The 27,472-nt window shown below is 42.0% G+C and overlaps 1 long non-coding RNA gene across 2 annotated transcripts in view; it reads left to right on the top strand.

The window, feature by feature from the left end:
- The window catches only part of LOC111546304, a 211,934-nt gene extending 197,131 nt beyond the window's left edge, over positions 1-14,803 (top strand). For both annotated transcript variants that reach the window (XR_002732723.2, XR_004228693.1), the window contains 2 exons: positions 11,689-11,890; positions 14,708-14,803. This is a non-coding gene — a long non-coding RNA (uncharacterized LOC111546304). The remainder of the gene's footprint in view (positions 1-11,688; positions 11,891-14,707) is intronic.
- Positions 14,804-27,472: the final 12,669 nt, after the last annotated feature.

Below are 27,472 nucleotides of genomic sequence, written 5' to 3'. Positions count from 1 at the left end.
CTCTGGGACAGGCTGAGGGTCCACTCTGCTCCATCACTCAGCTCAGAATCCTCTGGGACAGGCTGAGGGTTCACTGTGCTCCATCACTCAGCTCAGAGACCCTCTGGGACAGGCGGAGGGTCCACTCTGCTCCATCACTCAGCTCAGAGACCCCGTGGGACAGGCGGAGGGTCCACTCTGCTCCATCACTCAGCTCAGAGACCCCGTGGGATAGGCTGAGGGTTCACTCTGCTCCATCACTCAGCTCAGAGACCCTCTGGGACAGGCGGAGGGTCCACTCTGCTTCATCACTCAGCTCAGAGCCCTCTGGGATAAGTTAAGGGTCCACTGTGCTCCATCACTTAGGTCAGAATCCTCTGGGACAGGCTGAGGGTCCCCTCTGCTCCATCACTCAGCTCAGAGGTCCCGTGGGACAGGATGAGGGCCCTCTGGGACTCCATCACTCAGCTGCCCCCTGTGCTGACTCTTGGGGAGCACTCCAGAGGAGACCCTCTCTGTTCATTTCACAGGATGTTTGCTGCTAACTCGACCTAAGGCATGTAGCAACTTACTAAGCCCAGAAATTTTTTGGAAATATCATTTATTCTTCTACATTATCTTGTTGAATTCAGCCAAGAAGATATATGCTGTATGCAAATTGATGACAGTTATATCATTGTAAGTTAATATTGTAATTGTTTCTACTTCTTCAGAAAACCATACATACTCATTTACACATGAGAGTTTCAAAGACCCTCTATTTATCATCCTTTTATCTGTACATTTAGGAAGCTTTCCAAAGTAAATTTTTTTCTAAGGATGAAAAATCCAGATCTTGGGATCAGTCTGACCTGGGTTCCAATCCTGGCTTGGTTTTCTGTAGCCTTTCTAGGCTTCTACCCCTTCTACCCCTTCTCTGTGATATAAAGATAATGCCACCTGACACGTAGTGTTGGGATGAGAATTCAAAGGACCACACAAGTAAATCCTTAGCTCAGAGCCTGGCATGTAGGCAGTACTCAGCAAAGACTGATGACTGTTGTTCCTTTGCACCCCTGCCTCCAGTGGCCCCTGAGTGTGATGATGGACTGTGGGGGGAAGCTGAGCTGAGATGCAGGGCCGGTTCATGCAGCCGTCTCCAAATCCTAGTTAAGTTCTGCTGCAGGGTGTGGAGTGGGAGGCAATGAACTCACTTTTTTCTCTTTTGATGTCCAGAAGGATTCTCTCTGGTTTCTGCCTGCAGGAGAGTTTTATCAGTGTGCCATCCTGGACACACAGGGCATGTGAACCTCCATGCAGAATGCTCATATCCCTCGGGGCCTGTTTTGAGACCAAGAGTTTTGTCTGTTTGGAAGTGTGATAGCCTCTGGCACCAGGGTCTCCTCTGCGGCAAGGCAGTAGCCTGGCACCCGGGCTCCTCTGCGGCTAGGCGGCTGCCGGGAAAGCTGGGGGGCCAAGTTCTGTAGTCCTGAAGTAATGATGCCCCTGGGGGGAGCGTCAGGAAGCAGAAAGGCTGCCAGTTACTCAGACACACCACCTGGGCGGGGGTGTGTCTCCAACACTGGGACTCGGGTCACCATGTTTAATCTACACGGGAACAGTCTTTCAAATTCTAGCCCCTCCCCGACTCCTATGTTAATTAATTTAAATGAATGATGGCCACATTTCCTCTTTACTATATGTATATTTGGTATAGTCTAAGTTTCTGATGGTCGGCTAGTCTATATTCAGTAGTAAGAAAACTGAAAATATTTATTTATTCAAAAACAGTATAAGGCCTGTGTGATCTTCTCAGATATTTTGTTTACCTCTGCAGCTCTTTTATTGAATGATAACATTTATATGGTAAAGAATGCAAGTTTTAAGTGTACACCTTGATGGATTTTTATAAATATACATACTTATGTGACCAAACCTCAGATGGAGATAAACCTGGAGTCTAACGAGCCTCCATCTGTCCCTCCCTGCCAATATCTGCCCATCAACACACCCACAGTCCTGACTTCTACTATTTTTCCCATCATTTATTTTGATCCCTGAGAGCTTGTTACATGTTATTATTGAACTCTTTAATGTACATTATCTATGACAATTAATAATATATTTTTTAACACAAAGAGAAAAGAAGGCTTGGGAAAAGTCAGTTTCTTGCTGAAGTTCATGGAGCTGGTGAGTGGCAGAGTGGCAGGCCTGAAATGGAATGTGGGTCAGCTGATTCTAGAGGCCAGTTGAGCTACCCTGCTTCTCCCAGTAATTCAGATATTAAACAAGAAAGATAATAGAAGGCAAAACTAGTCAGTGAGTTATTCAAGGTGGTTAAAAGAACTATTTCCTAAATATAATATTCCTTGTACTTATGAGACCTTGAACTCCAAGGTGAATTGGAAGGTGTTTAGCAGATCTATAATAAGAACATGATAATGATACTTAACCAGTGCTGTTCTAGGTACCATCTCACATGTGTTATCTTCCTTAATCATCCTGACACAGCCTTCATAGGCAAGCACTAATATCCGCCCTATTTCACAGGGGAAGTAGCAAAAGCACAGAGTCACTAAATAATTCACCCAAGGTCACGGAGCTAGGTAACTGGAGCATCCCAGGTTTTAACCTGAAGCTTGAACTCCTGAGCACTGTGCTATATATATTTTTTCTTTTCCATGTCACTTAAAAATAGATAAAAACCATGTGACTCAAGAATGAGAATTACAGAATATTCAACGAAAGTTGAAATACAAATTATTTAGCTTTTTATCTTAGCATTAATATCTAGACATGCAGAAACTAGTATTTGCTGGCCGGGCACGGTGGCTCACGCCTGTAATCCCAGCACTTTGGGAGACCGAGGTGGGTGGATCACAAGGTCAGGAGATGGAGACCACAGTGAAACCCGGTCTCTACTAAAAATACAAAAAAAAAAAAAACATTAGCCGGGCGTGGTGGCGGCACCTGTAGTCCCAGCTACTCGGGAGGCTGAGGCAGGAGAATGGCTTGAACCCGGGAGGCAGAGCTTGCAGTGAGCCGAGATAGCACCACCACACTCCAGCCTGGGCGACAGAGCAAGACTCCGTCTCAAAAAAAAAAAAAAAAAAAATTAGTTATTTGCTGAATCGTATGCTTACCCATTAATATTCCTGATAATGTCAGGTAGATAAGAGTCCTAGAACTACAAGAATTGAGTTAATACCTAAGGATCCAGGCTGTATTTACCATCAGGAATACCCTTGGAAATTAGGCAATTGTGGTCAGAAAGTGCCCAAAGAAAGCATCCCAGAAGCCTGGGAATGAGTGGATGTACCTGGCGAGCTGACAGAGCTATGTGTAGAGGCTTGTGCGAGGCAGGGTTTCCAGTGGGTATGCTGGGTAGTGCCAAGACATGGTGCTAAGGCTGTCTCTTTCTGATGTATGATCCAACCGTTATCACCCATGTCCATTTCGCTCGTGAGCTTGTCTTCATTTCTCATGAAAGTCAAACTTACACATCCTCACCTGTCCCCACCCCTCTGAACTGAACCTCTTCCTGGACCTGGAAGTCTTTCCCATCTAAACTGAAACACTATGGCTACAGGATAACCATGAAGGGATCTGTGTCCATTTTCATGATTAAATGTAAAAATTTCAAGTGCGTGCCTTGTCCCTCGAACAGTTTTCTTCCAATGAAACATCTCTCAACAAAATAATTTATGTGTGTTGAAGGTGAGGGTGGGGGCCCCAATCATTCCCCAAAGATGTCAAAGAAAATGACAAAGAACAGGAAGCTAAGTCTGCACAAAACTTTCTGTGTATGCACGATACCCATTTCAACTAAATTTTTGAAATGTACATTAGCTAAGCCACTTCCTGAGGATCAATTACCCAACAAGCTGAGAATTAATTACTCCTGGGGCTCCGACTCATGTGGTAAAGATTCAGATTTTCAGATTTAAAGGGAGCATGCTAGAGTCAGAGAAGGAAACAGAGCTCCAGTTGATTTTTTTTTTCCTGATCAATTTATTACCACACACACACAGACACACACACAGTCTCTCTCTCTCTCTTTCTCTCTCTCTCTCTCAGTGAGCCCTAAGATGCACACCAGAAATGATATGGTTTGGCTGTGTCCCCACCCAAATCTCATCTTGAATTCCCACATGTTGTGGGAGGGACCCGGTAGGTGGTAACTGAGTCATGGGGGCAGATCTTTTCCATGCTGTTCTTGTGATAGCAAATAAGTCTCACGAGATCTGATGGTTTTGAAAAGGGGAGTTTCCCTGCACAAGCCCTCTTCTCTTGCCTGCCGCCACGTGACACATGCCTTTCACCTTCCACCATGACTGTGAAGACTCCCCAGCCACATGGAGCTGTAAGTCCATTAAACCTCTTTCTTTTGTAAAGTGTCCAGTCTTGGGTATATCTTTATCAGCAGCATGAAAACATACTAATATGAGAATCATACATAGGAAGTGATGAAATACAGTGTATGTGCTGAAGTGTGATAAAGAAATTCAGAGAAGAGCAGGCTCAATGTGATCTGGAATACTCAGGGACACCTTACGGGGAATATAGAATTTGCGTTCGTCCTTGAAGAATAAGTAGGATTTGTGTGGAAAAAAAAAAGGCAGCAGTGAAGTATTTTGGTGAGAAACAGCATGAGCACAGATAGGAATATGGTTCTTGTTGGAACGTATAAGACTAATTCAAAAACAGAAAGGTTTCACAGAGGGTTTATGTTGGACAATGTTGGGTTTATAAATCTGAAGCCAAGCTGTATAGTTCCCAGGATTTTTAATGTCAGATGAGGAATGTAAACCTAATTGCAGGAACACAGAAGTGTTTAAGTTGAGAATTAAGGAATGACTCGATGAAAGCAAACGTTCAGTATGTTTTTCCTGGATCAGTCACATAATAGACCTTAGGCAAAAAGATCACTTTGAAAGCTTTTGAAATAAAGGAGCAAATAGGAGTGGCACTGGAAATAGAAAAAACAGAGAATGTAAGAAATATTGCCCAATAATAAATGTTGGGGGCCGGGCGCGGTGGCTCAAGCCTGTAATCCCAGCACTTTGGGAGGCCGAGACGGGCGGATCAGGGGGTCAGGAGATCGAGACCATCCTGGCTAACACGGTGAAACCCCGTCTCTACTAAAAATACAAAAAACTAGCCGGGCGAGGTGGTGGGCGCCTGTAGTCCCAGCTACTCCGGAGGCTGAGGCAGGAGAATGGTGTAAACCCGGGAGGCAGAGCTTGCAGTGAGCTGAGATCCGGCCACTGCACTCCAGCCTGGGAGACAGAGCCAGACTCCGTCTCAAAAAAAAAAAATAAATAAATAAAAAAAATAAATGTTGGGGAAGGTATCAAACAGGATGGATGAATCTGATAAATCCCAAGATGTTAAGCCTCTCCATTGTTTGTGAATGCTACACACACACACACACACACACACACACACACACACAGTGGCAGGGCTGGAAGCTTCATTGGTTGAGAGGTGGCGAATTCAACTGTGTCCAAATTAATCTTGATATACCAGTTTTGATGTCCCGTATTCATGCCCTTAAAAGCAGTAAATATTGGTAGCAAAGTTAGAGATGTCATGGCATTTTGAAGGAAAGGACGGTACCAGTTAGTTGGGGGCATATGGAAAGGTTCTGAGAGCTTTTGAGAATGCAAAGAAGAATCTTTCCTCATTCAGGGAACTTCCATTAGGTTCCATCAATGTGCTAATCATGGTACTGGGTATTAGTGAATACAAATTCCTTCTCTTAAATGGATCATCATGAGAGAAAATGACATGAGTTGTAACAGTTGTAATCACTTGGCAAGCCCTTTTATAGCAAGTTCTGTAGAGAGAAGAAGTGCCTGTGTGTTTGTTAAGTAGCACATTTGAGGGAAGGTCTCACCATGGAGGCATCCAGAAATTGGGTTTTAGTATTTCTCTGGAAAGGTAAGAGGAAAAAGCACTTTTTAAGAGGAAAGAATGGCAGATGTAAAGACTAAAGCAAATAAACAAGTTGTTGATTTTGTAATTATCAATTGCTTGTGGCAGTTGACAAACTAACAAATACAGTGGCTAGGTCATGGGATGCGAGGCTAAAAATGAGCAGGAGTTTATGTGCTGTACAATGAATTTTAGATTTTAGTTTATAAGTGATAAGGAGGCATGGAAAATAAGTTAGTTCAAGAGTGAGTTGACCTTTTCTGAGTTCCAAAATGATCGATGTGGTGTTGGTATGAATGGTGACTTGGATGGGGCCCCACGATGATACTGTTAGGAAACTAATGTTATATAACTCCTGGAAGGAAATGAGATGATTTGAACTGGAAAAGTGGCTATTAGAAAGGACCGGAGGTGTCAGACTTTCAGTGTATTTGTGAAGTAGAATGGACAGGTGTTTGCCTCGTGACGGTTATAGGAAAAGGAAGAATCTAGCCCTTTGGTAATTGGCTCAGCCCTGTCGTCATTGGCTCTTCTGTGTGGTGAGACAAGGGACAGAGAAGGAGCAGACTTACCTGCCTAGGGCCAACATGGGGCAGTCATGAGTTCAGTGTGGGGCATGTCAAGTTTAATGGGTCAAGTTGGCGATGTCTAGAAGGCAACATTGTGTATTGGTCTGGAATTTAGAAGAGACATCTGAGTGGAGATGAAGCTTTAAAAGTCATCAGCAAATAGGTGATTGAAACAGGACCTGTGTGCATTCGTATGTAGCTTAAGAAGATAAGAGGACTGTGTGCAGAGTCCTGGGGACACCAACATTCCAGGAGCTGGGAACCCAGCAGTCTTGGTGTTGGCCCTGCAGATGATGTTGCTTTAACCCATATTCCTGAGTTATTTTCCCTAGCTCAGACTGACCTCGGGTAACACATCTATTTAAAATTTATACTTTATTTTTCCTTCACTTTTTTGTTTCTAATAATGTAATAAGTGGAACCAGGATATGGAAAAATTCATTCTCATATTGCTGATCTCAGCTTCTTAAATTTTATTCTTTTTGGGTATGGATCAGCCTCACAGATTTTATGAAAGCTGGCCTCACCACTTCTGGTGATCTGGCGGTGTCAACAGGTGGGGAGGTTTGCTTAGAATGAAGGAGAGGTGTTTAGGGGGTGAGAAAGAAGCAGCTGTTAGTTAAGTGCTCTTATTGTGCCAGATTCTTTATGTTCATTGACTCACTTAGCTCCTATAACTACTTGCAAAGTGGATATTTTCCCCAGTTTTATAGATGAAAAAAATCAAGACTAAGTGTGTTGCTTGGGATCACATAGTTTGTAAGGACTATAGCTGAGTTTCACTCCAGAATTGCCTCTTGCTCTTTCAGGGATAGATTGGGATTTTTTTTTTTTTTCCTGCCTTTCCTTGAACCTTTACCCTATGAGTCTTAATTAAGCCAAGCTAATTTCTCATAACCTTCTCACTGGGTCGGTGAAAGGCTGTGAGATTGAACATAGGCTAAGATAGGATTTGGAGACAAAGCTCAGACTGTGATTTCTATGCCACATTTTATGGCATAGAAGAGGACCAGGGGACCTCAGAACTATTACCCTCCAGGGGATCTGTTTTGTCTCCTGTGAAAGGATTGAGACATTTAGGAACAGAAGGAGACTGAAATGAGCTCAAAGCCACAATCTCATTCCTCTAGCGTTCCTTTATCCCTGACGTGGAGTTTAATTTTCAAGACATAGAATCATAACCTATAATATTAAATGTAGGGGGGAAGCACTTTTTTTAACTGTTTATTTTTTAAAAATAATACATGCACATGGAGCAATATCTAGATAGTACAAAAGGAACTATGGTGAAAAGTGAGTGCTGGCTTTGTCCCTGCTGGGTGAGGTTGCAGCTTTCTTCCAGACTGGAAAGTCATTCACCATTCAGTCTGGCTGCAGCATTTGTGGTTGCATCTCTTAATTTCTGTTGCCTCCTATTTGGTTCTTTTTGCCTGTTTAGGGGTGTGTGTGTGTGTGTGTGTATGTGTGCACGTGCACATGCACACATGCATGTGTGTGAATTTCATTATAAATGTAGTGACATTCAGAGGAGAGGCAGAAATAAAGACGCTAATATATAACACAAGTTTAACAGAATTTTTATCTTTAGAAATTCTTTTCTTTGGCCTTTTCCCTCCTTTTCTAACTTCTTGAATTCAGTTCTTATCTCATTTATTTTTATTCTTTCTTTGTGGCAAAGAAAGAAGAAAATACCTAAGGCAGGACTTTTTTCCTGAAAACCGTTTTAGCAACACCATGTCTCCATTATCACTATTTTCAAGAGCCTGTACAGTGTGACAACTTCTGTTATCAATAGTTGTTTAAGAAACACCTTTAAAATTTTAAGTGGATGGGTTTTTTTTATTTTGTCCTTTTCAAAATACATGTTTTTCACATTATGGGTACAAAACATTGCTTTCTCTGAGTAAGTCCACTAGTGAGGCACCTTAGGATTTCAGATATTTGAACATAACATGACTAACAACGGTTGGCTCTAGCCCTTGTCCCAGCTCCAGTTTTCCACCGGAGTGAGCTTGTGTTTTTATCGTCTATAGAGCAAAGGCCTAGGAAGTAGCCACCTCATGATTCTTTAAGATTTTCTCGGTTCAGGATGTGGCAAATTCTGAAACATTGTAAGTTTACTGTCTCTGTGACAATGCAGACCCAGATATAGTTTTTCATTGATCTTACAATAATAATGTGATTCTCACATTTTGAAATCAAAAATTTTTATTTTGGCATTCAATCTCCTTCTTTTGTTGAGTTTTGAAATCCAGTATTGTTATCAGGGTATGTCCTATTGGTGACAGTTCTTCGTCTTTTTGCTGCTAAGACATAGTACATCACTTCTTAGACAAATTATGGAAAGTTTATGGAGCCTCTTCTTTTGGGACGGGGTACCAATTATTTATGTGTTGGATTTTCTTTATCAGTCTTTCATTATCTAGCATTACCTATTATTTCCTCTGTTGTCCTTTTCAGTTCTTTGTTCATTTCATTTTTATTACTTTTTAAATAGTATTTTCCATGGCCTTTATTAGGTATGTGTAAGTGTCTGTTCTCTGTTTTGCTACCTGTAATGTGGCCTTCATTTCTGCGACAGTGTTCTAAATTTTTTACTTATTTCCTGATCTCTGCTAGCTTAGGTTTCAGCTTTCCCTGTTTTCCTGACACATTTCCCTGTAGTTTTTTTTATTAATTATGTGGAACATTTTTTAAATAGAAGCAGTGTCATGGTAAGGTTTCTTAATGTGTGTGTAGCTGTATATAGTCATTCTTTTATTTTTCTTTTAATTTGATTGTATTGTTTTCCAGTGGGTGTTTGTTTGCCTCATTGTTTTTTCTTTTAATTGTATAGAGCAGTACTTCCTCCTTCTCCCCTTTTTCCTCCTCCTCCTCCTCATTTTTCGTTTTTGAACCAGGTGAGTTCAGGCTAGGAGAAATTCTCCTTACAAAAGAGAATTGTATGTATAATTTAGTTATTAGCCTCTACATGTTCTCATTTGTCAGAGGCAGCAGCTAAAGCGCTGCCCACAATACAGAGAGTCTCTTCTCCCCTGGCATGCATCTGCAACTCCCCACTCAGCCTTCTGCCTCGCTCCTCATTTCCTGTTTTTCTTTTTTGTGATGGAGTCTTGCTCTGTTGCCCAGGCTGGAGAGCACTGGCAAGATCTCGGCTCACTGCAACCTCCATCTCCTGGGTTCAAGCAATTCTCCTGCCTCGGCCTCCCAAGTAGCTGGGAGTACAGGAGTGTACCACCACGCTCGGCTAATTTTTGTATTTTTAGCAGAAACAAGGTTTCACCATGTTCGCCAAGCTGGTCTTGAACTCCTGAACTCAAATGATCCGTCCGCCTCAACCTCCCAAAGTGCTGGTATTACAGGCGTGAGCCACCGCACACGGCCCTGCCTTGCTCCTCTTTATAGCCAACCAGAACTGAAACAACTCCTGCCATCAGCCCTTTCCCGTGGCTGTATATGAGAGTGTGTGATGTGAGGGTTACTTTGAAAGAATAGTGTTCTCCTGTCTGAGTCTGAAATTTGCAGCTACAGGCATTCCCTATATATATCTTCCAACACTCCTGTTTGACCTTCACAGTATTTGGCAGTCTTTTCTCAGGTATTATTGATTTTCCAGGTATTACTACTTTCTATAGGAATGGAATGTGCATTTTTTTAAAAAATCCTCCTAATTGCTTTTGGTTGATTATGCCAGAAGAAGAGGCATATACTGTCCTGTCTTCTGTCTTATAAATTGGAAGTAAAAATGGAGCTTAAATCAAATAATTAACAAGGTGTAATGTTACATACTCAGAGGTAAGTAAGGATGAGCTAGACATTCTTTCTCTTCTTAGTAATCCTACAATTTATTAAAGTGGCCAAGAAATGCAAATATGAATGGAAAACTAACTCAATAATAGGCAACATATGAGTGCTACCTAAAGGGACAATAAGAGTTTGGGAGTTTGGACCAGGTAAAAGTGGCTGAGGTCTGCCGTGGTCACGCATGAAAGTTACTCTCCATTTCCTGCTTCACTGCCCTGGAGGAGGCTGCCAGACGTCAGAACAAACCTGGCTCTTTCCACCTCCACTCCCTGCCTCTCTGTCCAAGGCAGCAGCCACTGCAGATGGTGAAAGAGAATCCCCCTTTGAGAGAAAAAGGTAGAGCAACATGTTTTCATGAAGTGTTTCCCAAATAATGCTTGGCCCTGAGAATCACCTGGAAAGATGATCACGCTGGACGCAGGATCTCCAGAGAAGACCTGGGATTTGTATCATTCACAAGGGCCCAGAGTAATTTGGATAATCAGGCAATTTTGGAAATCCCTAGCCTAGGAGATAGAGCACTACACTGGAAGGGAAGAGACCTGTATTTTGTTTCTGGCTTTGCTGCTAAGTAGGTGTAGAATTTGGATAAGTTTCAACATATCTGAACCTCAATTTTCTTGTCTATAAAAGGAGGGAGCTTGGCTTGGTGGTGTCTAAAAATCACTTCCAACTTTAATATTTCATGATTCTCTCAAACATACAGCATTTTTATAAAATTCTATAACTTCCTTATAAAAAGAAAAGGGAGAGAAGAAGGATTAGGGACAAGGGGCTAAGGAAAGGAAATAGAGTTTTTCCTTACAGACAAAAGGAATAGAATGACACCCTTTCTCCCGCTATGTCTGAAAAAAGAACGTTTCAGAGCAGAGTTTCGGTCAAATTTCAGTTAAAAACAAAATTGCATCTCTTTACTGGCCCAGAAACCAAAAGTACACATATGTTAGACATGGTTTGTACTGATTATTCTGGAATGAGCTATGCATTCACAGAACATTGATTTTCTCAATAGAAATCATAAAGCACCAATAGTATTATTTTCCCTCCCAGTGTTTGTATATGCCAAAGGTAAGGGAAAGTCTTCCCTTGGTTGTTTTTTTGTAAGAATGACCTTTTTCTTACTTCAGGAGTTTGATTGGCAGGTCCCTACTAAGGAGGAAAAATGAATTTCAAAGCAGACCTAAAAAAAACATTTTTTTTTCTCCTGCTCTCTCTTGGCTTTTGTTGCTCCAGGTGTTACAGAAAAAGCACATTTCTCAACTAGTCTAGTCCCTAATAATTATTAAGATCCCCAAGCACATCTGATATCTCTCTTCCAGGGTCTAGGGAGCACCATTCATTTATTGATGCACCAGCCACAAAGGGATCGCATTTTGCTTTGTTTGAAGGCCCTGAGTGTCCTTATTATGTTTTTTTGTAGAAACACTGGGGTACACATGAAAGGGGGAACAGGCAGACATGAAGAAGAAAACAGCCCTGGAGTCCGGGTGCTGATTGCCTTTTTTATTCGCCTGAAAAGCCTCTCAGTGGATTGATTTGTGATTTGGATACCGCTTCTCCAGCTCGGGACTCTGAAGTCTGTGCTTGTCATGCACTTCAGACAGTCAGCAGCCTGCTCATAGGTGAGTGATTATGATGGGGATGCTAATTGGTTTGTTCCACCACCCTTTCCTTCGAAGTGTAGCAGGCTTGCAATTTTCAATGGCCATGGGGAACAGGAACAGCATGCATAAGTGGAATCCACAAAAAATAAAACAGCTTTACTGAATTGTCTCCAAATTCTCCTGGATCAAAAGTGGACTAATTCTAAAAGTGGGGACCAGCCAAAGTTGGGGTGAGGGGTACAGTGGACAGAGGCGCAGGACCCTAGGGCTACTGTGCCACGTATTTGTTGTCAGAACTGAAGGCGAGAGGCTGGGGAAGGCTGCGTTGCTCAGCCTGAGCTGTGTGATACCGATGCTTTGGATCAACTGGGAAAGGTCCTATTTGGGAGGAAATTACACATCTGGAAAACTCAACTTGCTGCAAAAGCTATGGGCCTTTCCTAATCGAGCCCTGAGGAGCATGAACAATCACTGTCACCAATCAATTGCACTTCATCACAAAGGGAAATTATCATGCGACCGTGGATCATTTTTGTCAAAACAATAGATAACAAGCTGTGAGAGCAAAGCACAGCGGGGAGAAGAGGTGGGTGGCATGAGACCGCCATTCAGACATGGGTGTGGGTTACAGTAGGAGAAATAGTCATGAGTTATAAATGACCCACAGGAAGAGTGGATTATAGCACAGGCAGATAACTGGGGACACCGCACACAACATAAATTACAGTTAGTATTGTCCAAATTGACTTTGTCAACTTCATAGTCCCTCCTCCACTCCCATGGTAAAACGAAGCCCCCTAAAAAAGGCCTGGTTCTGGGGATCAGGGCCTTTGGGATTTTTGATATGTCTCTTGTTCACACCACACCCCAACATTGGCTGGTTTCTCTGGTCCCAGACCCCCTACCTCAGCATCTGTGAGTGTCTCACGTTTCTGCCCAGCCCACTGTGCATTGAGTCTTTGTCTGAACTGTTTTAGGTTTCCTAATTCGTTCCTCTGCCTGTGTTCTCCAGTTCTGCCTTTGTCTTAAGCCCCATCCCCACAGGACAGCCCTGATGTAGCACCTTGGGGCTTCTGCTTGCCAGAAAGTTTTGCCTTTGTCAGAAAGACAAGCAGACTCTACAACAGGCAGTAAAATGTGGAAAGACTTATATTAATGGCACTGCTTTGCACAAATGTTGTGAACTCCAGGCTTCGAGGAACCATATGGAACCAAGGCTGAGTTCATTCACCCTCCTCCCGCAACTGTTGCATGTGGCCTCTGTTCATTTATCAGAGGAAGCTTCACAGCAGGGAATAAATTCAGGGTCACATGGACCCAGGACTGAATCCTCACTAGCTTACTCTTCCGGCAAATCCTTCACCATCCCTGCGCCCAGCTTTCTTATGGGTTCATGGTAAGGGAGGAGTGTAGGTGCTAATAGTCACACCACTTGGGAGTATGTGATGATGAATATTGTCAGCTCTCAAAAAAAAAAGTCATTTTTCATTATTCGGCCAGAAAATATTCCAGTCACTGAGGATATAAGAAGGAGTGATGCGATTCCTTTCCAGACAGCTTCCTATTTTCTCAGGCACCTGCCCTTTGTACTTGGCTCACATGGAAGCAGTCACTGCCTATCTGTGAAAATCCCTGTTGCCCTTCGACTGTGGCCGAACCTGTTGTAATAAGCCTGTGCTGAAGGATGACCTCTTCGGCACACTCCAACAGCTCCTACTCAAATATTGCAGAGCACCATCAGAGCAGCTCTGTCTGTCTTTCTCTCTATAACACACACACACGTGCTCACACCACTTCCCCCAGTCTGCTCACAGCCTTCGTCGCCCCCAGTTAAATTCCTGCGTGCCTCCGCCACAGCTGTTACACATATTTTCCACAGCCAGTTCCCCAGCCTCACCCTGACTTTCTCCCACCGGCAGATGACCCTACTCTCCGGGTTTCTGATAAAATTTCTCACTAAATCCTCTAGGGACTCAGTTTTCTCAGGACCATTTATAGACCCCATGTTTCTAACATCTGTGAATTAGACACATTCCATTTGCTGTAGCTTCAGAACCCCTTTCTGTTCTCCCGTGCACATCAGTGTTTCTTGGTGCCTCCATGCATTTCCTCCTCCCCGGACCCTGGAGAGAAATAGGCTTCCTCTTTCCTATCGGGTGAATCTTCCTACCTGGAGCTCCGTGAGCCTTCCACGCCCACCCTCTGCATTCTCACTGAGATGGCATCTCACTCACGGCCTGCCTCCGTGCCTTGTTCCTTCAGCCCCTCTCCCTCCACACCTTGTCTACAGACATGCCAAGCCTTTCCAGACAGAATTGAGCAACATCACACACACACACACACACACACACACACACACACACACAGCAATTACATCTCTTTACTGGCCCAGAAACCAAAAGTGCACATATGTTAGACATAGTTTGTATTGATTACTCTGGAATGAGCTATGCATTCATAGAACTTTGATTTTCTCAATAGAAATCATAAAGCACTAATAGTATTATTTTCCCTCATCTTTAGCTTTATTTTTACCCTGTGATGCTATTATACTTCCATTCTAGCTTTTCCTTCAAGTCCATATACAAACTTATTGAAAAATATTTCCAAGCATATGCATTTTATCAACTCATATGTAGTTGGTAAATACATATTTGTATATATATAAAAGGTATAATAAAACTAAAAATCTTAAGCAGGTTGCAAAATATTTTACTAATATCCATTTCCTTAGGATTTTCTTCTTAATATCTATTTTCTATTTCACCATTTGAATAAAATATGCCTACCCAAAACGACTAAAGTCTAACTGTAAAATCTAATGGTATTTTGTAGGTTTTTCATCCACTGAAGTTCTCACCCTCACCTGTCTGCTGCTCAACTTTATTTTATTTATTTATTTATTTATTTTATTTATTTATTTTTTTTTTTTGAGAGGGAGTCTCACTCTGTCGCCCAGGCTGGAGTGCAGTGGCCGGATCTCAGCTCACTGCAAGCTCCACCTCCCGGGTTTACGCCATTCTCTTGCCTCAGCCTCCCGAGTAGCTGGGACTACAGGCGCCCGCCACCTCGCCCGGCTAGTTTTTTGTATTTTTTAGTAGAGACGGGATTTCACCGTGTTAGCCAGGATGGTCTTGATCTCTGACCTCGTGATCTGCCCGTCTCAGCCTCCCAAAGTGCTGGGATTACAGGCTTGATCAACTTTAAATTAAAACTTTATAATCCCCCTAGTACAATTTGCCACATTCTTGATCTAACCCAGGGATGGCCAAACTTTTTCTGTAAAGGGCCAGATAGTAAACATTTTCAGCTTTGAGGACCATATGGTTACTGTTACAACCACTCAACTCTTCCAGGTAGCAGGAAAGCAGCCATAAACATTATGCAAAAAAAAAAGAAAAAACTGGCATGGCTTGCTCCAATAAAACTTTATTTATAAAAACAGGCACTGACTTGCAGGCTACAGATTGCAGACCCCTGGTCTGATTGAATTTTAGCTCCTCTTCTTCCACATCTACCATTTCCAACGGGCTGAAAAAATGGTGCCCTAAAGATACCCATATTCTCATCTCTGAAATGTGTACATGTTAACTCATATGATTAAAGAAAACAGAAGTTCTTTGCATGTGTGATTATGTTAAGTGTCTTGAGATGGGGAGATTATTCTAAATTATCCAGGTAGGTCCTAAATGCAGTCACATTCATATCCTTTTAAGACAGAGGGAAAGGGGGCTGGGCGCAGTGGCTCACGCCTGTAATCCCAGCATTTTGGGAGGCTGAGACGGGCAGATCACGAGGTCAGGAGATCGAGACCATCCTGGCTAACATGGTGAAACCCCATCTCTACTAAAAATACAAAAATTAGCCAGGCGTGGTGGCGGCACCTGTAGTCCCAGCTACACAGGAGGCTGAGGCAGGAGAATGGTGGGAACCCGGGAGGCGGAGCTTGCAGTGAGCCCAGATCGCACCACTGCACCACTGCACGCCAGCCTGGGCGACAGAGCGGGATCCGTCTCAAAAAAAAAAAAGAGAGAGAGAGAGAGAAAGGGAGAGTTGATGATGCCCACACAGGAGAGGAGAAGGCAGTGGGGCCAAGGAGGAAGACGTTGGGACGACAAGTCTACAACGCAAGGAACGCCAGCAACCACCAGGAGTTGGAAGAGGTGAGCAAAGGCGTCTTTCGTAGGGCATCCAGGTGAAGCCCAGCTCTGGGGTGGGCTTGATTTCAGCTCCGTAAGACTCATTTCAAATTTCTGGATTCCAGAACTGTAAGAGAGTAGATTGACGTTGTTTTAAGCCATGAAATTTGTGGCTCTGGGAAACTTACCCCTTTGCTACTCATGACTATTGTCTAACTTTTTAAAAATTTTTTATAAAATCTATTTATTTCCTAGATGGACATTATCTCTTATTGAAAAATGAACAGAATATATATAATCATGCATTTAAGACATAGAAAGACAAATCAACATCTTAAAGTACACGAAGACAAACTTCAGGAGACAAACATTAAATATATCCAAAAAGTAATCAGACCCAGACTTTGCTTACAAATTGTTTAAATGGAAATGGAATTCGTGTTTAAGAAATGTTTTCACTGATGGAAGAATAAATCTAACAAAACCGTTATGTAAAAACATAGATTTACAAAGGCAATGTGTCTCTTAGTTTTAATTTTTATATATCCTACATGACGTTCATATTAAATGAAAATAAAGTTTTAAAAGTCTGTCAGTGTATAAAAAAGAAATTCAGTTGCTCAAGTACTCGTTAGAACTTCATATTCATCTTTCTCCTTTGAGGTGCTGCTCGCAGGTTACACCCTCATGTACTTTTCCTTTGCATTGTCAACGACCAAACTCATGGACATGCCCTCAAGTCACTGTGGATTTCAGCTTCTGAGTCATGTTTTTCCATCCTAAATCCACTCATTGTCTTGTGATTTTAACACCAAAGAGGAAGTCCACCCAGTTAAGACCTTCTATCCAAGTTCCTTGATTAGAATCCAACAAACTTGGTCTTCGTTTGACTGTGTTTCAGAAATCCACTTCCATGACTGCATTCTTGGCCTTGGTACCACTTTTAAAATTATTATACATTTGGAATATTCAGCTGAAACACAAAAATCTCTGGTTTGCCCTGCTTGTTCCTCTACCTCCCACTGTCTTCCTCCCAGGACTCCAGAACTGTGGATTTCATTCATCAATCCTTTGCCTCATTTCCTCCCTGTCCTCCCCTCCTGGCTTCATTTCCTCCACAGGTGAACCCCAGGGAGAAGCACTCCCGCCTTTCTTCTGTGGGTCCTTCAATTCTCTTGCCCCCTTGTCCTTCCACAGCACTTGGGGTGAAAATTCCCAACCTTGGATCAGTTGTACCAGATTCTTCCTTCACAGAACCCAAAAGCCGTGGTCTCCAGCCTCAATCGGCTACTCAGCCACCCACCCATTGTTCACTCTTAGGACCTCGTGTCCAGTCTTTTTGCCATCTTGGCTATTCTTCCCTGAATAGTAAGTTCTGTCTGAATTTTAACTTTTTCCTAGAGATCCTGCCACCACATCTACTGTTTGTGGTGAGCTGAAAAATAAGAGTTCCGTGCTTCCCCCACGGTGTCCTGCATCTAAATATCTTCCTCTTTAATGTAGGCATTACCTGCTGTTGTTCCTGTTGGCTTGTTTGTTTTTTCCTAGCTGCAACATACTGCAACCTTCATGCATCCAGTTTACAGTCGCTAAACTTTTCTTCTTCTTTTGTATGTGTTTCACTGTAAAGCCGTATTTCTTTCATTTTCTTGTTTTAACTTTAATTTTGGATCCTAGCATAGGGCTTCACATTGAATCTTACTAACGGAGTAGATGGCGAAGCACAGATAGGCATCTATGGTTTTCAGTCTGCCTTTTCAGTTGCTCTCCTCCATGCACCTGTCAACCAAGTCCTCCTTTCTTGTGTGTAAACATGCCATGTGGTTTAGTTACCATCTGATTTCTTTCTTACTCTCTTCATTGTTCACTACAAAGATGTTCTCTAGCTCTCAGCCTAACCAATTGAAATATCCAATGGCTCTGGCCTCCATGATTGTAGGACATGGCCCAAATCAGGTCAATCAACACTTTCCACAGAATTTTTGCTGGGACCATAAAGAGAAACACTGTTCCTTCTCTGGTACCATGGATGGTAAAGGAAATACAAGACTAAGATAGTCAGTGGCAGTCTTTTACTCTAAACCTGTCAGAGAAAAAGCAAAGCTAAAAGATGAAGAGAAATATAGAACCCCAATAATATAATTCAAACCCCATGAGCCAACCTTATGTATCTTCCAATTTACATAAGCCAATAAATTTCATTTCTTATTTAAGTTATTTTATACTGAGTTTCTAAAATGTACAATTGAAAGAAATTTGACTAAACACCTTCTAAGTTGCTTCTTTAACATTCTATCATCCACCCATTGTGGTGACTCTAGCCTGTAATCCTAGCATTTTGGGAGGCTGAGGAGGGAGAATCACTTGAGGTCAGGAGTTCAAGACCAGCCTGGCCAACATGGTGAAACCCTGTCTCTGGTAAAATAACAAAAATTAGCTGGGCATGGTGGTATATGCCTGTAATTCCAGCTACTCAGGAGGCTAAGGCAGGAGAGTCACTTGAACCTGGGAGGTGGAGGTTGCAGTGAGTGAAGGCTAAAACAAGATAATCGCTTGAACCAGGGAGGTGGAGGTTGCAGTGAGTGGAGATTGCACCATTACACTCCAGCCTGAGAGACAGAGCGAGACTCTGTCTCAAAAAATAATAATAATACATATATATGTATATCTATGAGTTAGAATAGTGTTTAGCACATGTGTATATTTAGCACATATATACATACATATATGTATATATATCTATGAGTTAGAATAGTGATCAGCACATAGTTACTGATCAATTAAAAACTAATTACAGATGTTCCCCAACTTAACAATGGTTTGACTTATGAGTGGGAAAGCAATACACATTCAGTAGAAACCGTGCTTTGAGCTCCCATATGACCATTGCATCTTTCACTTTCAGCACAATATTTAATAAATTACATGAGATATTCAACACTATCATAACATAGGCTTTGTGTTAGAGAACTTTGCTGAACTATAGGCTAATGTAAGTATTCTGAACATATGTAAGGTAGGCTAGGCTAAATTGTGATGTTTGGAGCAACACCCTGTCTCAAAAAAAAAAATTATTTCATCCAATATATTTGTCAAAAGATCTTAACTTCTTTTCATTCGAAAAATAAAAATCAGCAACACACAAATGTGCCCATCAGACAGCGACAAAAAATGGCTTCAGCTTTTCAGTGCAAATATCACTTTAGATTGAGAGCAATCAATTATTCCACCTAGTTTAAGAATCGTCGTTCCATTAGCTGAGAACTTACCCCTCTTCTTTGTTTATAACGATACCATAGTAGATCTTTACAGAATTTTTGCAACGAAGTATTTATGTCGTGTTTATCACATTCTGTTGATGGACTTTCCTCTAAGGGACATAAAGAAAATTATCTAACAAATCAACATTTATTTTCTAACTCCTTATTTACAATTATTTTAATAATCTATTTTGAGATTTGATATATAGCTTACCTGTTTATGGTGTTTACCTTCTCCGTCTTCTTCCTCCAGTGGCCATGGTTTCTCAAAGATTACAGAAATAAGTCAGAGATTTAATTTTTAACTAATTGATCAAAAATACATATATTCATTTGGAGTATCTGCATACTACATTACAATGCCCTCATCTACTTGAGGTTTCCTCTCACTAACATTTGTTCTACCTTTTACATTGTGAATCTCGTCTTACCCAGAGAGTCAAAACAGAATTTGAGACCCTCATCCTTCACAGTTCATGCTACTGATATATACACCAAGTCTAAAATCTATGCATTTCTTATTTCTACTTTTTTCAAACATATAAATAAACTTTTAACATATACGTAATCTCCAGTTGGCTTTCTACAACTTTCTTTCATTTATTCGTGTTTCAGTTGGTTAATAATTTAATTTTATATCTTGGTGTTTCCCAAAGTATGAGACTGTAATTCAGCAAGTGACTACTAAAGGATCGGGGGATAAGACGTTTCCTGCATTAGATTTCTTTTTTCCGTGCAACCATGTTATATTTTTGACTCAAGTTGAGTTAAAATGAAATGCTTTCAAAAACCTAGCACTGTGTGAATTTAATCTGTTTCACTTATCACTTTACATTGTATTAGTTATCTCCACATTTTATAAACTATATGAATTATAATATCTCTCACTATGACATTGAAAATCACCTTATTATATGCTTAAAACACATGTATAACCCATTCATATTTTAAATATTTTTATATTGTTATATGTGTAATTTTCCAGCAAGTACAATAATTTGAAATGAAGCAGCAAACTGTAAGCACTAGTTACAGGATTAAAATAATGTAATCCTTACTGCAGTTGCACACTTTTAATACCATGTGTGAGCTCAAAGACATTTAGTGATAAATCCCAAATGAAATTGCTGGGCAACTCTGAAGGTTCTGGTGGAAAATGCACTTAGTAAATGTTAAACGTTAGAAAACCATCAAGAATTGAAATTTACCTTTGGTGCTGCTCCGCAGGCTGCTGGCAGTCAGGTAAAAGGCAAAGCAGAGCATGTGGTCGTCACATTCAGAGGGCTGCGTATCGCGGAGCCATTACTGGACACTGACTCTGTTTTTTTTTTTTTTTCCTCAATTAGGTTTGCTTCAATAGAACAACAAGAAGTATTTCTCAAATAAACTGAACGCTTTTATGAATTAAAACCTCATGTATAAGTAGTTCAAGAAGCTCAACTGTGTTTCCTTTTTGTTTGTTTGTTTTTTTGTTTTTGAGACAGGGTCTTGCTCTGTTGCCCAGGCTGGAGTACAGTAGTGTGATCACAGTTCACTTCAGCTTTGACCTCTTGGACTCAGGTGATCCTCCCACCTCAGCCTCCTGAGTAGTTAGGACTACAGGTAGGTGCAGTACGCCTGGCTAATGTTTTGTATGTTTTGTAGAGATGGGGTTTCACCATGTTGCTCGGGCTGATCTTGAACTCCTGACTTCAACTGATTCACCTGCCTCGGCCTCCCAAGGTGATTATAGACATGAGTCTCTGCACTGGTCTCAACTTCCTTTATTTAATTGAATGTTTAGAGGGAGCAACTTAACTCCCAGCATATTAAGATGTGCCAAATGTGTCTGTACACACGTACACACATAATTTCACATATACTAGTCTGTTATATATGTTTCTGGTCCAGACTTCTTTGTGGATCCCTTTTGGATGGTCAAGAAGTATTTTAAACCCTCAATTAAATTAAACAGTGTCTTTGTTTTAAATTAGCTTCTTCTTGGTCAATTCAGTCTCTTTTGTCTAAATGCTCAGGTTTGTCTTTTTAATTGAAAAAAATTATCTTAGTGTACATACACAATTATTCTTCTCAAGATAGCATTTCAGTACAAAGAAAAACTATTTGTTCTGTGTTAATGACTGAGTCTCAAGTCTAGGCTTGAGTTTTATGCTGTTTCCTGCACCCTTGAGTCATCCATGCCGTGCCGGGACTATCCCTTGCCATGCCTGGTCTCTCATAAGCTGGTATCAGCTGATGGAGTCACTTCCGGTAAACTTGTTTCTCTCAACATTGGCCATGAGCAATGTTTTCAATCTCCCCAGCCAACGAGTCTCACTTTGCTCTTGCTGGAGTATAACATCTATGGGGCCAGGCGCGGTGGCTCACACCTGTAATCCCAGCACTTTGGGAGGCTGAGGCGAGTGCATCACCTGAGGTCAGGAGTTTGAGACCAGCCTGATTGACACGGTGAAACCCTGTCTCCACTAAACGTACAAAATTAGCTGGGCGTGGTGGTGCATGCCTGTAATCCCAACTACTTGGGAGACTGAGGCAGGAGAATCATTGGAACCAGGGAGGCAGAGTTTGCAGCGAGCCAAGATCGTGCCATTGCACTTCAGCCTGGGCAAGAAGAGTGAAACTATGTTTCAAAAACAAAAAAACAAAACAACAACAACAATAGCTGTGGGCCTCCGTGGAACTCCGTACCTGAACCCTGGCTTGGGTATTCTACCTTTGGCTTCTAGGGGGCAATGTCACCCCTCATAAAGGAATCTTCTTACAGCCCTTCGGGTCACTTGTTACTTTTCACATCCCCCATTAAGAATGCTCAGTAACTTCTAGATCACAGTAGGTTCTCTCCTCATGTCCCTTGTGCTTGTACAAGACACTTCCTTTCAGAGACCAAAACAGGAAGCAGGACAGGAGACCTCTGTGTTCAGCATCAGTCTCAACATAGCTGGGATGTCTCTATCTTACTCCTTCAGGTTTTAGCTTTGTTTCATGCCCCTACTATTAATCGCCTTGCTTTCTTCTTTGATTTCTGTCACTGTTTCCTAACGTGCTCTTTTTCCCTTTCCTATCTGGTAGCAACAATCCTACATCATGTCCCCCTTCTCCTTACCCTATATACTTTCTGGGTTTTAGATAGTAGCTCCTTTTTTCTTTGCAGGAGCACTGAAATTCAAGCTTAGTTTTGTTGTTGTTGCTGTTTTTGTTTTGTTTTGGTTTGGTTTGGTTTGAGATGGAGACTTGCTCTGTCGCCCAGGCTGGAGTGCAGTAGTGCGATCTTGGCTCACTGCAACCTCCATCTCCCCCATTCAAGTGATTCTCCTGCCTCAGCCTCCCTGGTAGTTGGGATTACAGGTGCCCGCCACCACACCCAGCTAATGTTTTGTATTTTTAGTAGAGACGGGATTTCACTATGTTGGCCAAGCTGGTCTCGAACTCCTGACCTCAGACAATCCACGAACCTCAGCCTCCCAAAATGCTGGGATTACAGGCATGAGCCACCATGCCCAGCTAATTTATAAGAATTAAAATACAGCCGGACACGGTGGCTCACACCTGTTATCCCAGCACTTTGGGAGGCCAAGGCGGGCGGATCACCTGAGGTCTGGAGTTTGAAATCAGCCTGACACTTTCCTAGGCAAGGCCTTTCTGTTTTGGACATACAGCTGCCATATGAATATGAAAGGCGAAATAACAGGCTGGGCGCTGGAAAAAGATTTCCTGGTGTCAAATTAGGTAAGAATTAGGTGTCAAATTACGTAAACATTATGGGAACTAAGACAAATCATTTAATGTCTCCGTGCTTCAGTTTTCTTAACTTTAGTCACGGATGTAATAACAATTGTTGTGACAATTAAATGAGATAATGCATGTACAATGATTAGAACAGGATCTGGCATGGGATTCGTGCCTTGTGCATTTCAGCTGTTATTACGATGGAATCAAAGCATCTCAGGTGTGGAAGGATGGTAGGTACAACCTTGCAGTGTTTGAAACTGCCTTTAACATTCCTGTTAAATATTTATACAACTTCTCCTTGAATGCCTCAAGCAAAAGGAGACTCGATATCTTCTAAGGTAATTTGTTTTATCATTGGAGGGCTCTGGATATTGTAATGTTCTCCTTTACCTTAAGTAAATATCTGTCTCCCTGAAATATTCGTTCATTATTCCTAGAAAGGTTTCTTGGGGCCATTTTAAAATAAATCTAATTTTGCTTTTATTTGAGAGTCCTTTTAATATTTGAGGATAGTCAGGATGCCTGTTTCTTTTTCATATTGCATTTCCTCATGAGCTAAACAGTCAGGTATCTCTAATTGGTCCTCTTACAATATGGTTTAAGTCCCTTGACCATCTGGGCATGGGAGGTCACGTAAACTATCATGATTCCAGCATGATCATGTTATCCTGACAACAAATGGATGAGGAACAACTACATTTCTTAAAATCAGACTAGAAACATCCTTGAGCTCTTTGGAAATTATAGTCCACAGGCAAGAATGGTGATTCTCTCTTTTTCCAATGTTATGTAGAAATCTGGTGCTCTACAGTTGAGAGTTTTCCGAATATTAACCCTTTAAGCAGCAAAGGCTTTTGGGGTAGCTTTTCATTCATTTCACAAGTGTGAAACTTCCCCACTTCTATAATCTTATGGTAGATTCTGTCAGTGCATACAAACTTATAGAATATATAGTAATACCAAACTTGACAGTTTAAAAATCTGAAAGTCAGAGGTAACGCATGCCTACAAATCACTGCAGAGCTTCACAGTGGTGATCCATGTCAATTAGAATAACTCTGAGAATACACCAGAAGTTTAGAGGCGGTGGAGACCACCTCCATCAGGTGCGGTCAGGAGTGGGGATCCGGTGTGGCCAGGGGTGGGGATCGGGTGCGATCAGGAGTGGGGATCGGGTACGGTCAGGAGTGGGGGTCAGGTGTGGTCAGGAGTGGGGATCCGGTGCGGTCAGGAGTGGGGATCGGGTGTGGTCAGGAGTGGGGATCGGGTGCGGTCAGGAGTGGGGATCGGGTGCGGTCAGGAGTGGGGATCGGGTGTGGTCAGGAGTGAATGGGAGGACTTCATGGTCAAGCGGGAAGACAGAATGACCCTTCAGAATGGCTAGAGTTTTAAGAGGTGGAAATGTCATGTATAACATTACAGGAGAAATTGCACTGAAATGCTGAGGGAGGTATGTACAAGAAGTGAGGGAGCACAAAGTGAAATCAGGAAGCGGTGGAACAGCAGGCTTCTACTCAGCAATAAAAATTAAAGTGCACCTGTGCAGTCCAGGTCTTGCAGTGATGAACATGGGCAACTCATTTCAGGCCTGGGGGTGTTTATAGACTGTTGGGACAGAGAAATAGAAAGCAAATAGCACAAATAAATGAAACAATTATAATTCTGATATTTCAGTAAAGAAAAGATACAAAATGTGGTGAGAAGATAAAACAATAAGTCCCTGTGAATTCAGAGATGGCTTTCTGGGGTTGACATTGAAACTGAGAAGTAGTAGGAGTAGAAGTTCCCTGGGTGATATGGAAGCTGGAAATAAAATTTTACAAACACCAGGAATCGCATGGATAAAGCCCCTGAGGCAGGATGGGGTGTATATTATTGGAGGAACTTGGAGTGGTTAGAGTTCAGAGAGAGAGGAGGAGAAAAGCAAGAGATATGGGAGGGAGGTCTGACGTTTCCTGTTAATCCTGACAGCTGTGGAATTGCCAGGCTTTGAGCACACACTGACGGGCAGATTTGCATTTTTAAATGAAAGGCAATGAATTGAAGGGACATGATGGATTTGCCATCCGCGTCGATGAGCTTGCCTAGAGAATGAGTGTGGCACCAAGAAAAGATCACCTAACACCGAACCATTAAAAATGCCGGCATTGGAACATCAGAGAGTGGGAGAGAAGCTAATTAAGAAGATTCTCAGAGACTAGGGATCGTAAGGACCACACACTTCAATCGACAAGCCAAGAAGTAATTTTGACCTCTTGTTCCAACTCAAAGACAACTTTCCTAACAAAAACTTTCCAAATTCATGGAGCGAAGAGTCACTTCTTCATCCCCCAAAATGGCCATAATACTTATTTTTCTTTTCCTTCCTAAGGTCCTTGTCACTCTCTACCCTGAAACATAGTTATTTATTTATTTATTTACTTACTTATTTATTTTTGAGACAGAGTCTCACTCTGTTGCTGGGGCTGGAGTGCAGTGGCACAATCTCAGCTCATCGCAACGCTCCACCTCCCAAGTTCAAGCAATTCTCCTGCCTCAACCTTCTGAGTAGCTTGGATTACAAGTGCACACTACCACATCCGGCTAATTTTTGTATTTTTAGTAGAGACAGGGTTTTGCCCTGTTGGCCAGGCTGGTCTCGAACTCCTGACCTCAGATGATCCACCTGCCTCAGCCTCCCAAAGTGCTGGAATTACAGGCATAAGCTACCATGCCTGACGAGAAATACAGTTTTTTTACAAACACATCCTTTCTATAGAGTACAAGCTTTCAATGTCAGAATCTATTTTTTGTTCCTCTTTGAATCACCCAAAGAACTGAACAGAGAGATTTGTACATGAGTACTCAGTTTTTTATTGAATAAAAAAAAAAGTCTAATTTGTGGAAGAGGAACATGAATGGTAGGTATGGTTATGTACAGGAGGGATTGCTGAGGAGAGAGACCACAGGCCTGTTACAGAAGTACTGCAGTAGATCTTTTGGGAAACAAAGATTAATGGCAGCAGGAATAAGAGGAATAAATAAATTTGAGGGAAAATGGAAGAGAAATTGACAGAGTTCATTGATCTCATCCTATTGTATGATTTAAACACTTTTATACAGTGATAACTCCCTTGTTTGTGTATCTCATCCTTGCCTCTCCTTTGAGATCCAAACTCGTATATTCCACTGTTGACTTACCATCTCATGATTCTCATCCTAGATTCCACTCTTTCCCTAGTCTTTCCCACATTCTCCCATGGCATCACCAATCAGGAATTGCTCAGGAATCCTGTTAGATTCATAACTTTCTCTTGTCTTCCCTCACCTGGCTTCACACTGAGTCCATAACCAAGCCCAACTCTACATTCAACCCATATTCTAAATGTGTCTCTTCTTCCACCCTAGCCATGCTAGCCTTATCATCTTTCCTCTGCAGTAATACAAACGCCTCCCAACTGGCTGTCTTTCCTTTGTCTTTCTGCGGTCCGTTCTCCAAACGGCAGCCAGTGATCCTTCACAAACCTGTCAGAATGTGCCATTCCACTGTTTGAAACCTTCCGGTGCCTGCCACTGCACATAGAATCAAACCCCAAATGCTTATTGGCCCCTGCCTGCCTCTCTGACTTCATTGGAATCCCTTTCCGACCTGCCTCCCTGCAGTCAGTCCTTCTCAGCTGGGGTTCTTTTATAGAATGAAACCAGAATGCTATAAAGCATGTGTTACACGTAGTGGCTTCTCTCTTGTTCCTCTAGAATCATAATTTCATTCCATCCCAGACTTGAGAGAATTTGGGAAATAGTCTTGCAGGTCATTTCCTATAGAGTCTCATTCTCTTGGGAACCCTGGTGGAGAAACACTGCAGCACACATGGACATAGATATTCTTTCTTGTCACTCGAACATGAATCCCGGCCCCTAGACCTTTGCACTTGTGCTTTTCTTCATAAGGATTGCAATTTCCCCAGAACCTCACAGACCTGGCTCATTCCATCACTCAGGACTTAGCTCAAAAGTTTCATGAAAGTGTCTGTTCCCATAGAGGCTTTTCAAAAGCCCCATTTCTAAGGTAGCTTCACCTCCCAAGCTGCCACTGTCTATAACCCGGTTAGTTTCTCCTTATCATCTCTTATGATCCATCTATCTATCTATCTATGTATCTATAGATATCTATATTTTTTAAAACACAAATTGCTGGCTTTTTAAAACACAAATTGCTGAGCCTCACCCAGAATGGGTGTGAGGTGGGTCCAGGAATCTGCATCTCACAGGTGAAGGCAATGCTGTTGGTGGAGAGAGCTGCTACTCTACAGCTTAGCAGCTGTGGGTTTGTGAGGCTTCTCTAAGAAGCTTGCTGCCTCTGGAGACTCACTCTGGGAAATAAAACATGCATCCCTGCATTCCCTTAAAGAAATCTAGCATTTCTCTTGGAGCTTATAGATAGATATAGATAGATAGATAGATAGATAGATAGATAGATAGATAGATAGATA

Source organism: Piliocolobus tephrosceles, chromosome X (assembly GCF_002776525.5).
Source record: "Piliocolobus tephrosceles isolate RC106 chromosome X, ASM277652v3, whole genome shotgun sequence".
Classification (NCBI taxonomy): Eukaryota; Metazoa; Chordata; class Mammalia; order Primates; family Cercopithecidae; genus Piliocolobus; species Piliocolobus tephrosceles.
The sequence above is the reverse complement of the archived record's forward strand: the minus strand, read 5'-3'. Positions and strand labels throughout refer to the sequence as shown.